This window comes from Somniosus microcephalus, unplaced genomic scaffold (genome assembly GCF_052327205.1).
Source record: "Somniosus microcephalus isolate GS21.2 unplaced genomic scaffold, FLI_Smic_1.0 unresolved_chr4, whole genome shotgun sequence".
Classification (NCBI taxonomy): Eukaryota; Metazoa; Chordata; class Chondrichthyes; order Squaliformes; family Somniosidae; genus Somniosus; species Somniosus microcephalus.
The window spans coordinates 47,067,355-47,082,642 of NW_028225182.1; the positions used below are offsets into that span (position 1 = coordinate 47,067,355).

General features: G+C 53.0%; 1 protein-coding gene across 2 annotated transcripts in view; it reads right to left on the minus strand.

Annotated features, from left to right (window-relative positions):
• LOC147091019 (arrestin red cell) overlaps positions 1-7,170 on the minus strand; it is a 301,496-nt gene extending 294,326 nt beyond the window's left edge. For both annotated transcript variants that reach the window (XM_085977455.1, XM_085977454.1), the window contains exon 1: positions 7,027-7,170. The gene's annotated coding sequence lies outside the window, so the exon portion shown is untranslated. The remainder of the gene's footprint in view (positions 1-7,026) is intronic.
• Between the last annotated feature and the right edge of the window lie 8,118 nt (positions 7,171-15,288).

Genomic DNA, 15,288 nt, shown 5'->3' on the forward strand with positions numbered 1-15,288 from the left:
ACCTCAACTGCACTTTCCCGCCCGATCTCCATATCCCTTGATTCCCCCAGAGTCCAAAAATCTATCGATCTCAGCCTTGAATATACTCAACGACTCAGCATTCACAATCCTCTGGGGCATGTGCTTCTATTTTCAGAATAAGTCCGTTATGAGGTACTTTATCAAATGCCTTTATTTTTTATTTGTTCGCGGGATGGGGGCATCGCTGGCAAGGCCGACATTTATTGCCCATCCCTAGTCGCCCTCGAGAAGGTGGTGGTGGGCCGCCTTCTTGAACCGCTGCAGTCCGTGTGGTGAAGGTGCTCCCACAGTGCTGTTAGGGAGGGAGTTCCAGGATTGCGACCCAGCGACGATGAAGGATCGGCCGATATACTTCTAAGTCAGGATGGTGTGTGTGACTTGGAGGGGAACTTGGAGGTGGTGGTGTTCCCATACTTAAAGTTCATATATACATCTACTGCACTACCTTCATCAACTCTCTCCATTACATTAAACCAAGGCCCTCTTTGCCTGTTCTGTTGAGTATTAAATAGCCTTTGGCACTATTGGAATAAGAGAAGGGAGTTCGCCCAGTCTCCTGGCCAATATTCCTCCCTCAACAACACCAACAACAACTTGTATTTATATAGCGCCTTTAACGGAGTAAATAATCCCAAGGTGCTGCACAGGAGTATTTTAAGACAAAATATTTGACACCGAGCCACATAAGGAGAAATTAGGGCAACTGACCAAAAGCTTGGTCAAAGAGGTAGGTTTTAAGGAGCGTCTTAAAGGAGGAAAGTGAGGTAGCGAGGCGGAGAGGTTTAGGCAGGGAATTCCAGAGCTTAGGGCCCGGGCAACAGAAGGCACGGCCACCAATGGTGGAGCGATTATAATCAGGGATGCTCAAGAGGGCAGAATTAGAGGAGCGCAGATATCTCGGGGGGGTTGTGGGGCTGAAGGAGATTACACAGATAGGAAGGGGCGAGGCCATGGAGGGATGAGAATTTTGAAATCGAGGCGCTGCTTAACCAGGAGCCAATGTAGGTCAGCGAGCACAGGGGGTGATGGGGGAACGGGACTCGGTGCGAGTTAGGACATGGGCAGCCGAGTTTTGGATGACCTCAGGTCTACGTAGGGTGGAATGTGGGAGGCCAGCCAGGAGTGTATTGGAATAGTCAAGTCTAGAGGCGACAAAAGCATGGATGAGGGTTTCAGCAGCGGATGAGCTGAGGCAAGAGCGGAAATGGGCGATGTTACGGAGGTGGAAGTAGGCGGTCTTTGTTATGCTGCGGATATACGGTCGCCCTCATCCAATGCCACTGAAAATTTCATCTCACCGTTGTCTGTGCAAACCGACTCAATCCAAAGCTACACAACACTGACTGCACTTCAGAGCAATTCATTGCGTGAGGCTCACTGGGTTGCACTCTCTCTCACCTCTGAGTCAGAAGGTTGTGGGTCCAAGCCCCACTCCTGAGACTTGAAGACAAAATCTCGGATGACACTCCCAGTGCAGTACTGAGGGAGCGCCGCACTGTCGGAGGGGCAGTACTGAGGGAGCGCCGCACTGTCGGAGGCGCAGTACTGAGGGAGCACCGCACTGTGGGAGGGGCGGTACTGAGGGAACGCCGCACTGTCGGAGGGGCAGTACTGAGGGAGCGCCGCACTGTCGGACGGGCAGTACTGAGGGAGCGCCGCACTGTCGGAGGGGCAGTACTGAGGCAGCGCCGCACTGTCGGAGGGACAATACTGAGGGAGCGCCGCACTGTCGAAGGGGCAGTACTGAGGGAGCGCTGCACTGTCAGAGGGGCAGTACTGAGGCAGCGCCGCACTGTCGGAGGGGCGGTACTGAGGGAGCGCCGCACTGTCGGAGGGGTAGTACTGAGGGAGCGCTGCACTGTCGGAGGGGCAGTACTGAGGGAGCGCCGCACTGTCGGAGGGGCGGTACTGAGGGAACGCCGCACTGTCGGAGGGGCAGTACTGAGGGAGCGCCGCACTGTCGGACGGGCAGCACTGAGGGAGCGCCGCACTGTCAGAGGGGCAGTACTGAGGCAGCGCCGCACTGTCGGAGGGACAATACTGAGGGAGCGCCGCACTGTCGAAGGGGCAGTACTGAGGGAGCGCTGCACTGTCGGAGGGGCAGTACTGAGGCAGCGCCGCACTGTCGGAGGGGCGGTACTGAGGGAGCGCCGCACTGTCGGAGGGGTAGTACTGAGGGAGCGCTGCACTGTCGGAGGGGCAGTACTGAGGGAGCGCCGCACTGTCGGAGGGTCAGTACTGAGGGAGCGCTGCACTGTTGGAGGGGCAGTACTGAGGGAGCGCCGCACTGTCGGAGGGTCAGTACTGAGGGAGCGCTGCACTGTCGGAAGGGCAGTACTGAGGGAGCGCCGCACTGTCTGAGGGGCGGTACAGAGGGAGTGCTACACTGTCGGAGAGGCAGTACTGAGGGAGCGCCGCACTGTCGGAGTGGCAGTACTAAGGGAGCGCTGCACTGTCGGAGGGGCAGTAGTGAGGGAGCGCCGCACTTTCGGAGGGGCAGTACTGAGGGAGCGCTGCACTGTCAGACGGGCAGTACTGAGGGAGTGCAGCACTGTCGGAGGGGGAGTGCTGAGGGAGCGCCACACCTTTGGAGGAGCAGTACTGAGGGAGCGCCGCACTGTCAGAGGGGCAGTACTGAGGGAGCGCCCCACTGTCGGAGGGGCAGTACTGAGGGAGCGCCGCACTGTCGGAGGGGCAGTACTGAGGGAGCGCCACACTGTCGGAGGGGCAGTATTGAGGGAGCGCCACGCTGTCGGAGGGTAGAGCTGAGGGAACGCCGCACTCTCGGAGAGGCAGTACTGAGGGTGGCCGCACTGTTGGAGGGGCTGTACTGAGGGTGGCCGCACTGTTGGAGGGGCAGTACTGAGGGAGCTCTGCACTGTCGGAGGGGCAGTACTGAGGAAGCATCGGACTGTCGGAGGGGCAGTACTGAGGGAGCGCCGCACTGTCGGAGGGACAGCACTGAGGGAGCGCCGCACTGTCGGAGGGGCAGTACTGAGGGAGCGCCGCACTGTCGGAGGGGCAGTACTGAGGGAGCACCGCACTGTCGGAGGGGCAGTACTGAGGGAGCGCCGCACTGTTGGAGGGGCAGTACTGAGGGAGTGCCGCACTGTTGGAGGGGCAGTACTGAGGGAGCGCCGCAATGTTGGAGGGGCAGTACTGAGGGAGCGCCACACTGTCGGAGGGGCAGTACTGAGGCAGCGCTGCACTGTCGGAAGGGCAGTACTGAGGGAGCGCCGCACTGTCGGAGGGGCAGTACTGAGGGGAGTGCCGCACTGTCGGAGCGGCAGTACTGAGGGAGCGCCGCACTGTCAGAGGGGCGGTACTGAGGTAGCGCCGCACTGTCGGAGGGGCAGTACTGAGGGATTGCCGCACTGTCGGAGGGGCAGTACTGAGGGAGCGCCGCACTGTCGGAGGGGCAGTACTGAGGGGAGCGCCGCACTGTCGGAGCGGCAGTACTGAGGGAGCGCCGCACTGTCAGAGGGGCGGTACTGAGGGAGCGCCGCACTGTCGGAGGGGCAGGACTGAGGGAGCGCCGCACTGTCGGAGGGGCAGTACTGAGGGAGCACCGCACTGTCGGAGGGGCAGTACTGAGGGGAGCGCCGCACTGTCGGAGCGGCAGTACTGAGGGAGCACCACACTGTCGGAGGGGCAGTACTGAGGGAGCACCGCACTGTCGGAGGGGCAGTACTGAGGGAGCGCCGCACTGTCGGAGGCGCCGTTTTTCGGATGAGATGTTAAACCGAGGCCCCGTCTGCCCTCACAGCTGGACGTAAAAGGCCACAATTTCGCAGAAGAGCAGGGGATTTCTCCCCGGTGTCCTGGGGCCAATATTTATCCCTCTACCAACACCACTAAAAAACAGATTATCAGGTCGTTATGTCATTGCTGTTTGTGGGATCTTGCTGTGCACATATTGGTTGCTGCGTTTCCTACATTACAACAGTGGCTACACTTCAAAAGTACCTCATTGGCTGTAAAGCACTTTGGGATGTCCTGAGGCCTTGAAAAGTGCTTTAGAAATGCAAGATCCTTCTTTCTTCTTTAAGAAAATAAGAAATAGGAGCAGGAGTCGGCCATTCGGCCCCTCGAGCCTGCTCCGCCATTCAATGAGATTGTGGTTGATCCTCTATCTCAACTCCACTTACCCGCCCAATTCCCATATCCTAATTCCCTTAATATTCAAAAATCTATCGATCTGCCTTGAATATACTCAACGACTGAGTCTCCACAATCCTCTGGGGTAGAGAATTCCAAAGATTCACCACCCTCTGAGTGAAGAAATTTCTCCTCATCTCAGTCCTGAATGGCCGAGCCCTTAATTCTATCGTACGACGCAGTCAAAGACAGCTGCGAGATTGGAAAAAGTGTATTAAATAAATGCAAGTCTTGAGAGGCTGGGTGGGAGGAGGTTGATGTAAATAGGCGACTGAGCCCTTGGGTTGAGTGTAAAACAAGGCTTTAATCAACTGTTTCAAAACCATGAGATTTCTAGTTACAATCACTAGTTCCTGGTTACAGAAACATCCTGAGCAAGCTGGGCCCACGCCCGAGTATTTATACTCCTTGGACGGCGCCACCAGCTGGCCGCCCAGTGTTACTTCATGAGTCATGATAAGATTCATGACAGAGGGCATCCGTCCAACTAGAGAAGGTCGCGTGCGTTTCAGGTCAATTGTTAGCAATTACTGGCAGGAGTCGACAGAGCCAGCGAGTCTCCATCAGGATCAATAGAGGCCCCATGTAAACAAATCAATGTCGAGCCTGCATGAGCATTATCCCATCCCACCCTCCTCCCAGCGGTCAAGTCTACAGCACATTATTAATCTGTTGAGGGTTGGCTGCGGGGGGGGGACCTTTTTCTTCCCCAGCTGTCCCCACCCCCACCCCCCACCCCCTAAAGCCCATTAGGCTCAAGCTACAAGGCACAAGACAGGAGTGTGATGGAACACTCTCCACTTGCCTGGATGAGTGCAGCCCCAACAACACTCAAGAAGCTCGACACCATCCAGGACAAAGCAGCCCCGCTTGATCGGCCCCCCCACCCACCACCTTAAAACATAGAAACATAGAAGATAGGAGCAGGAGTAGGCCATTCGGCCCCTCGAGCCTGCTCCGCTATTCAATGAGATCATGGCTGATCATCCAAATTCAGTACCCTGTCCCTGCTTTCTCCCCATATCCCTTGATCCCTTTAGCCTTAAGAAATATATCCAACTCTTTCTTGAATATATTGAATGAACTGGCCTCCACCGCCCTCTGTGGCAGAGAATTCCACAGGTTCACCACTCTCTGGGTGAAGAAATGCCTCCTCATTTCAGTCCTAAATGGCTTACCCCTTTATCCTTAGACTATGACACCTGGTTCTGGACTCCCGGCCATCAGAAACATCCTTCCTGCATCTAGTCTGTCCAGGCCTGACAGAATTTTATAAGTTTCGATGAGATCCCTTCTCAATCTTCTAAACTCCACTGAGTATAAGCCCAATCGACACAATCTCTCCCTCCACCACCACCAGCGCACCGTGGCTGCAGTGTGCACCATCTACAAGATGCACTGCAGCAACTCGCCAAGGCTTCTTCGATAGCACCTCCCAAACCTGCGACCTCTACCACCTAGAAGGACAAGGGTAGCAGGCGCACGGGGAACACCACCACCTCCAAGTTCCCCTCCAAGTCACACCCCATCCTGACTTAGAAATATATCGGCCGATCCGTCATTGTCGCTGGGTCAAAATCCTGGAACTCCCTCCCTAACAGCACTGTGGGAGCACCTTCACCACACGGACTGCAGCGGTTCAAGAAGGCGGCTCACCACCACCTTCTCAAGGGGCAACGAGGGATGGGCAATAAATGCTGGCCTTGCCAGCGACGCCCACATCCCATAAGTGAATTAAAAAACAAAGCTTACTGCTCCCTACTGATCAGCTCGATCAGCTCCGATGGACAGGTCACATCATCCGCATGCCCGATACGAGACTCCTCCCAAAACAAGCGCTCTAACTCGTAGTTCCGACACGGCAAGAGAGCCCCAGGTGGGCAGAGGAAACACTTCAAGGACACCCTCAAAGCCCCCTTGAAAAAGTGCAACATCCCCACCGCCGACACCTGGGAATCCCTGGCCCAAGACCGCACAAAGTGGAAGAGAAGCATCCGGGAAGGCGCCGAACACCTCGAGTCTCTCCGCCGGGAGCAAGCGGAAGCCAAGCGCAACCAGCTGAAGCTGCGCACGTCAACCCAAGCACCCCCCACCCACCCGCCCCTTCAACCACCGTCTGCCCCACCTGTGACAGAGACTGCAGGTCCCGTGTTGGACTCATCAGTCACCTGAGAACTCATTTTTAACGTGGAAGCAAATCATCCTCGGTTCCGAGGGACTGCCTAAGAAGAAGACATTGCTAATCTGTTGGGGGTGCGGCCTTTTTCTTCCCCATCCGCCCACCACACCCCCCTGAAGCCCATTAGACCCAAGTATACTGCTCCCTCCTGATCTCTTTATTGCCAATAGTTCACTGACAAGACACAGCATTTTTTTTTTAAAGAGGCGGGGGGGGGGAACAACCAGGGCCTCTCCCATCTGATCTCTCAGTAACTGACACTCGGTTATTGACAAGATCCAGGGGTTCGGTGAGCGATAGATTGGATGGCGGGGGAGACGGGGGAGAGGCTGATGATGAATCAGATACCGAATGCATATTGAAAAAAAGGGTGCAGAGTGGCGAGGAGCAGACGCCCATCTGAAAGCATCCTTCCCATTTGCAACAAGGAGACATAACAATCAGTGCACCCACCGCACCGACCAACCCCCCACACCCCGAGAACTTAAAAAGGCTTCTTCATTTCTGGTTCTGATCAGAGCTAATCCGCAATGCACGCAGCGAGAAACGCACTCCCCACTTAAAGAAAGAAAACAAAAAAAATAAACCATGCATCAAGATCCCAGGCGCGCAGGCAAAATCTAAAATTGCAACCGGGTCTGGTTTCTGAGCTGCGGGGAATTCATTACCTGGAGTCTAGAGGGTTGTTTTCATCCGATTCCTGCTCCCCGGATCCCAAATCGTTGTTTTGCCTTCTGTTACAACGAGATTTTAACCCGTAGAGATGGTGGCAGCTGCTTGTATATGTGTAATGTGTGAGACAGAGAGGGGAGGGGACAAAGAGCCCCAATGGTTAAGGGAAGGCAGTGCTGTTTAAAGAGACAGTCTGGCTCCACCACCACCACCAAGCCTCCTCCAACAACAACAATGTGCATTTATATCGCGCCTTTAACGTCCCAAGGCGCTGCACAGGAGCGATTATTGGGCAAAATTTCACACCGAGCCACATACGGAGATATTCGGACAGATGAGCAAAGACTTGATCAAAGAGGGAGGTTTTAAGGAGCGTCTTAGATAGAAGAAAGGATAGGAGATAGGAGCAGGAGTAGGCCATTCGGCCCCTCGAGCCCGCTCTGCCATTCAATGTGATCGTGGCTGATCATCCAAACTCAGTACCCTGTCCCTGCCTTCTCCCCATATCCCTTGATCACTTTAGCCTTAAGAAATATATCTAACTCTTTCTTGAATATCATAATCATAATCATAATCAACTTTTATTGTCATTGTTAGTGCACAAGTGCAGTACAACGAAATGTAGGCTTGCGGCTCCCGAGAGTGCACATTTAGATTAAGACATTTAAACATTCAACATTAATTTCGCTTGTAATACATTAACATAAACATAACCATAATAAAGTGCATTGGCAGATGTGCAGGCTTTAGAGTTTATTTGTGGAGTTCAGTAGGATGACAGCCCTGGGAAAGAAGCTGTTCCTAAATCTGGTCGTTCGGGTGCGAATGCATCTGTAGCGTCTCCCAGATGGCAGGAGGGCGAACAGATTGTGGCTGGGGTGGGTAGGACCTTTGATGATGGACCGTGACCTCCGTAAACAGCGTTTCTGGTATATGTGCTCTATGGTCGGTAGCCGGGTGCCGGTAATGCGTTGGGCAGTTTTGACTACCCGCTGCAGGGCTTTCCGGTCACAGTAGCTACAGCTGCCATACCATACTGTGATACAGTTTGTCAGGATGCTCTCTATTGTGCAGCGGTAAAAGTTAGAGAGGATCAGGGGTGAAAGGTTACATCCCTTCAGCCTCCTTAGGAAATACAGGCGCTGCTGGGCCTTCTTCACCAGAGAGGAGGTATTAAGGGACCAGGAGAGGTCTTCCGTGATGTGGACTCCGAGGAACTTAAAGCTATCCACCCTTTCCACCACAGCCCCATTGATGCGGATGGGGGTGTGACTTCCGCCTTTAGACTTCCTGAAGTCCACAATGATTTCTTTGGTTTTCTTGATGTTAAGGGCCAGGTTGTTATCGGCGCACCACTTCACGAGATGCTGGACCTCCTCCCTGTAGGCTGATTCATCGTTGTTAGTGATCTGGCCTACCACCGTGGTATCATCCGCAAACTTGATGATGGTGTTGGAACCATGAACAGCCACACAGTCGTGGGTGAAGAGGGAGTAGAGGAGGGGGCTCAGCACACATCCTTGTGGGGCCCCCGTGTTCAGGGTCATTAATATCATTAAATATTAAATATGTTTAATGAATTGGCCTCCACTGCCTTCTGTGGTAGAGAATTCCACAGGTTCACCACTCTCTGGGTGAAGAAATTCCTTCTCATCTCTGTCCTAAATGGCTTACCCTTTATACTTAGACTGTGACCCCTGGTTCTGGACTCCCCCGCCATCGGGGAACATCCTTCCTGCATCTAGTCTGTCTAGTCCTATCAGAATTTTATACGTTTCAATGAGATCCCCTCTCATTCTTCTAAACTCCAGCGAGTATAAGCCCAATCGACCCAATCTCTTCTCATACGTCATTCCTGCCATCCCAGGTATCAGTCTGGTGAATCTTCGCTGCACTCCCTCCATGGCAAGAACATTTTTCCTCAGATAAGGAAGAGAGAGAGAGGCGGAGAGGTTTAGGGAGGGATTTCCCGTGCTTAGGGCCCAGGCAGCTGAAGGCACGGCCGCCAATGGTGGAGCGATGGAAATCGGGGGGATGCTCAAGAGCCCAGGATTGGAGGAGCGCAGAGATCTCAAGGCGGTTGTGGGGCCGAAGGAGCTTACAGAGATAGGGAGAGGGGGCGAGGCCATTGAGGGAACTGAAAACAAGGCGTTGCCGGACCGGGAGCCAATGTAGGTCAGCGCTCCCTCAGTACTGCCCCTCCGACAGTGCGGCGCTCCCTCAGTACTGCCCCTCTGACAGTGCGGCGCTCCCTCAGTACTGCCCCTCCGACAGTGCGGCGCTCCCTCAGTACTGCCCCTCTGACAGCTGGGGTCTCAGTTTAATACTCATCCAAAAGGCAATCTAATGCTCCCTCAATACTGCGATGAAGTTTCTATAGCGGGGCTTGAACCCATGACCTTCTGACTCGCAAGCAAGAGTGCTATCCACTGAGCCAAGAGGAGACCACAAGGTTGGCTCTTTAACAAACATTCCCACATTCCCTACGGAATTCTCATTCATCTCAGTCAAATGGCTACTCAGTACCAGCAGGGAGCAGAAGATCCTGCTTCTGCTGTGTGAACTTTGATGTTGAGGAACTGGTTGCCTGTTCCCAACGAATGTCTCCCACAGGTTGAGGGGAGACCTAATTGAGGTACATAACGTTACAAGGGGCCGAGATAGAGTGGATAGGAAGGACCTATTTGCCTCTGCAGAGAGGTCAATAACCAGGGGGCATAGATTTAAAATAATTGGTAGAAGGATTAGAGGGGAGTGGAGGAGAACTTTTTTCACCCAGAGGGTGGTGGGGGTCTGGAACTCACTGCTTGAGAGGATGGTAGAGACAGAGACCCTCATCGCATTTAAATAGTACTTGGATATGCACTTGAAGTGCCGTAACCTACAGGGCTACGGACCAAGAGCTGGAAAGTGGGATTAGGCTGGATGGCTCTTTGTTGGCCGGCACAGACACGATGGGCCCAATGGCCTCCTTCTGTGCCGTAAATATCTCTGATTCTATGAATCCTTTGACCGTAACTGAAGTCAGGGAGAGGGAGGCCACAACTGGAGGGGAGGGGGATGGCGGGAGCACGGGCTGGGGGGGGGGGGTCACACAGATTCAATCATTGGTGTTAGATTTAAGAGATCAGCCGTTCATTCGTAAAACAGTTGACAGTCACCCTAACAAACTTTGACCCAACCTCTAAGACCATGGTTTGACAACAACTTGTGTTTATATAGCACCTTTAACGTAGAAAGATTTCCCAAGGTGCATAATCAGAAGATTTTGATTGCCTCTCCATCAAGTAGTCATCTTTCAGGATCGCCTTCCCTTTGCATGGGAGAGGGAGCGGAGCAGATTTACGGGAATGATTACAAGGGATGAGGATGAGAGACTGGAGAAGCTGGGGTTGTTTTCCTTAGAGTAGAGAAGGTTTAGGGGAGATTGACCAGAATGGTACGAGGGATGAGGGACTTCAGTGATGTGGAGCGACTGGAGAAGCTGGGGTTGTTCTCCTTAGAGCAGAGAAGGTTTAGGGGAGATTGACCAGAATGGTCCCAGGGATGAGGGACTTCAGTGATGTGGAGCGACTGGAGAAGCTGGGGTTGTTCTCCTTAGAGCAGAGAAGGTTAAGGGGAGATTGACCAGAATGGTACCAGGGATGAGGGACTTCAGTTCCATGGAGAGACTGGAGAAGCTGGGGTTGTTCTCCTTAGAGCAGAGAAGGTTAAGGGGAGATTGACCAGAATGGTACCGGGGATGAGGAATTTCAGTGATGTAGAAAGACTGGAGAAGCTGGGGTTGTTCTCCTTAGAGCAGAGAAGGTTAAGGGGAGATTGACCAGAATGGTACCGGGGATGAGGGACTTCAGTTACGTGGAGAGACTGGAGAAGCTGGGATTGTTCTCCTTAGAGCAGAGAAGGTTAAGGGGAGATTGACCAGAATGGTACCAGGGATGAGGGACTTCAGTTACGTGGAGAGACTGGAGAAACTGGGGTTGTTCTCCTTAGAGCAGAGAAGGTTAAGGGGAGATTGACCAGAATGGTACCGGGGATGAGGGACTTCAGTTACGTGGAGAGACAGGAGAAGCTGGGATTGTTCTCCTTAGAGCAGAGAAGGTTTAGGGGAGATTGACCAGAATGGTACCAGGGATGAGCGACTTCAGTTACGTGGAGAGACTCGAGAGAAGCCGGGATTGTTCTCCTTAGAGCAGAGAAGGTTCAGGGGGGGGTTTTAACAGAGGTGTTCAAAATCATGAAAGGTTTTTAATAGGAGCAACTAAGGAGAAGCTGTTTCCAGTGGCAGGAGGGTCGGTAACCAGAGGACACAGATTTAAGATAATTGGCCAAAGAACCAGAGGGGGAGATGAGGAGAAAGCATGTTGTTGTGATCTGGAACGCGCTGCCTGAAAGGGCGGTGGAAGCAGATTCAATAGTAACTTTCAAAAGAGAATTGGATAAACACTTGGAAAGGTAAAACAATTCTGTTAGAGAGAAAGACTTGTATTTCTACAGCGCTTTTCACGAGCTCCCACAGCGCCTTACAGCCAATGAAGATACTCTTTGAAGTGTAGTCGCTGTTGTAATGCGCACAGCAAGCTCCCACAAACAGCAATGTGATAATGACCAGACAATCTGTTGAGGGATAAATATTGGCCAGGACAACAGGGAGAAACATAAAACACAGAAACATGGAAAACTAGGAGCAGGAGTAGGCCATTCGGCCCTTCGAGCCTGCTCCGCCATTCAATGTGATCATGGCTGATCCTCTATCTCAATCCCATATTCCTGCTCTCTCCTCATACCCCTTGATGCCTTTTGTGTCTAGAAATCTATCCATCTCCTTCTTAAATATATTCAGTGACTTGGCCTCCACAGCTGTCTGTGGTAGAGAATTCCACAGGTTCACCACCCTCTGAGTGAAGACATTTCTCCTTGTCTCAGTCCTAAACGTCCTACCTCATATCCTGAGACTGTGACCCCTCGGTCTAGATCACCCCAGCCACGGAAACAGCCTCCCTGCATCCAGTCCGACTAGCTCGGTCAGAATTTTATATGTTTCAATGAGAACTCCCCCTGCTCTTCATATAAACATAGAAGATAGGAGCAGGAGTAGGCCATTTGGCCCCTCGAGCCTGCTCCGCCATTCAATGAGATCATGGCTGATCATCCAAATTCAGTACCCTGTCCCTGCCTTCTCCCCATATCCCTTGATCCCTTTAGCCTTAAGAAATATATCCAACTCCTTCTTGAATATATTTAATGAATTGGCCTCCACTGCCTTCTGTGGTAGAGAATTCCACAGGTTCACCACTCTCTGGGTGAAGAAATTCCTCCTGATCTCAGTCCTAAATGGCTTACCCCTTATCCTTAGACTGTGACCCCTGGTTCTGGACTCCCCCGCCATCAGGAACATTCTTCCTGCATCTAGTCTGTCTAGTCCTGTTGGAATTTTATAAGTTTCAATGAGATCCCCTCTCATTCTTCTAAACTCTAGCGAGTATAAGGCTAATCGACCCAATCTCTTGGAAACAGTTATCGTGGGATCTTTTACATCCACCTGAGAGAGCAGACGGTTTAATGTCTAGACTTTTGTACCCAATCCTCAGGAGTGGGACTTTGAACCCATGGTCTACCCAACCTGAAGGCAGGAGGGCTACCAACAGAGCCACGACTGACACGTGGGTAGGGGTGCTGGGGGGATGAGCAGGGGGGAGTGGGACTACTTGGAGAGCTCTTTCAAAGAGCCGGCACAGGCACGATGGGCCGAATGGCCTCCTTCCGCGCTGTATGATTCTATGATTGCCCTGCTTCTTCAGTTGCCCCGATTGTGTACTCAGTCAAGTAAAAGCTCTGCTCTTTTGCAACTCAAAGCACAATCCAACCACAATGTTGAAGGTGGAAGTGGCTGCACAGCGCTGTGGTTGTCTTGGCTTCGTGTACCCAGTGTGGCTGCAATCATTATCACTTCTGACAAATTACCTTCCACCTCCGGCTGAGCTAAGAGGCTGAGCAACCTGTGAAAGCGTTACCGCCTACAGCTCTCGGCGTAGGCTTTTGTCCTCGCAGTCCGGGCCTGAAGCATTGCGTGGGTGGACCGCACACCGCGGTGTAACAGAACACGTCTGAAATTTCTTCCGTTTAAATTAACAAATGGAAAACCCAGTGAGTTCTGTTATCAGCCCGTGTGATTCCCTCCCTGCCAGATTTCACACTCTTCACTCTGCCCAGGAAATGCTTAACATCTTGGCTATAAAAACAAAAATCTAACCGCCTGGGTCTTTCATCCTCATTTAAAAACGCTCAGTCTCTCTCCCTCTATCTCCAATCCCTCAGTCTCTCTCCCTCCATCTCCAATCCCTCAGTGTCTCTCCCTCCATCTCCAATCCCTCAGTGTCTCTCCCTCTATCTCCAATCCCTCAGTCTCTCTCCCTCCATCTCCAATCCCTCAGTCTCTCTCCCTCCATCTCCAATCCCTCAGTGTCTCTCCCTCCATCTCCAATCACTCAGTGTCTCTCCCTCCATCTCCAATCCCTCAGTCTCTCTCCCTCCATCTCCAATCCCTCAGTCTCTCTCCCTCCATCTCCAATCCCTCAGTGTCTCTCCCTCTATCTCCAATCCCTCAGTCTCTCTCCCTCCATCTCCAATCCCTCAGTCTCTCTCCCTCCATCTCCAATCCCTCAGTGTCTCTCCCTCCATCTCCAATCCCTCAGTCTCTCTCCCTCCATCTCCAATCCCTCAGTGTCTCTCCCTCCATCTCCAATCCCTCGGTCTCTCTCTCCCTCCATCTCCAATCCCTCAGTCTCTCTCCCTCCATCTCCAATCCCTCAGTCTCTCTCCCTCCATCTCCAATCCCTCAGTCACTCTCCCTCCATCTCCAATCCCTCAGTGTCTCTCTCCCTCCATCTCCAATCCCTCAGTGTCTCTCCCTCCATCTCCAATCCCTCAGTCTCTCTCTCCCTCCATCTCCAATCCCTCAGTGTCTCTCCCTCCATCTCCAATCCCTCAGTCTCTCTCCCTCCATCTCCAATCCCTCAGTCTCTCTCCCTCCATCTCCAATCCCTCAGTCTCTCTCCCTCCATCTCCAATCCCTCAGTGTCTCTCCCTCCATCTCCAATCCCTCAGTCTCTCTCCCTCCATCTCCAATCCCTCAGTCTCTCTCACTCCATCTCCAATCCCTCAGTCTCTCTCTCCCTCCATCTCCAATCCCTCAGTCTCTCTCCCTCCATCTCCAATCCCTCAGTGTCTCTCCCTCCATCTCCAATCCCTCGGTCTCTCTCTCGCTCCATCTCCAATCCCTCAGTGTCTCTCCCTCCAGCTCCAATCCCTCAGTCTCTCTCCCTCCATCTCCAATCCCTCAGTCTCTCTCCCTCCAGCTCCAATCCCTCAGTCTCTCTCCTTCCATCTCCAATCCCTCAGTCTCTCTCTCCCTCCATCTCCAATCCCTCTGTGTCTCTCCCTCCATCTCCAATCCCTCAGTCTCTCTCCCTCCATCTCCAATCCCTCAGTCTCTCTCCCTCCATCTCCAATCCCCCAGTCTCTCTCCCTCCATCTCCAATCCCTCAGTCTCTCTCTCCCTCCATCTGCAATCCCTCAGTCTCTCTCCCTCTATCTCCAATCCCTCTGTGTCTCTCCCTCCATCTCCAATCCCTCAGTCTCTCTCCCTCCATCTCCAATCCCCCAGTCTCTCTTCCTCCATCTCCAATCCCTCAGTCTCTCTCCCTCCATCTCCAATCCCTGTCTCTCTCTCCCTCCATCTCCAATCCCTCAGTCTCTCTCTCCCTCCATCTCCAATCCCTCAGTGTCTCCCTCCATCTCCAATCCCTCAGTCTCTCTCCCTCCATCTCCAATCCCTCAGTGTCTCTCCCTCCATCTCCAATCCTTCAGTCTCTCTCTCCCTCCATCTCCAATCCCTCAGTGTCTCTCCCTCCATCTCCAATCCCTCAGTGTCTCCCTCCATCTCCAATCCCTCAGTCTCTCTCCCTCCATCTCCAATCCCTCAGTGTCTCTCCCTCTATCTCCAATCCCTCAGTGTCTCTCCCTCCATCTCCAATCCCTCAGTCTCTCTCTCCCTCCATCTCCAATCCCTCAGTGTCTCGCTCCCTCCATCTCCAATCCCTCAGTGTCTCTCCCTCCATCTCCAATCCCTCAGTCTCTCTCCCTCCATCTCCAATCCCTCAGTCTCTCTCCCTCTATCTCCAATCCCTCAGTCTCTCTCCCTCCATCTCCAATCCCTCAGTCTCTCTCCCTCTATCTCCAATCCCTCAGTATCTCTC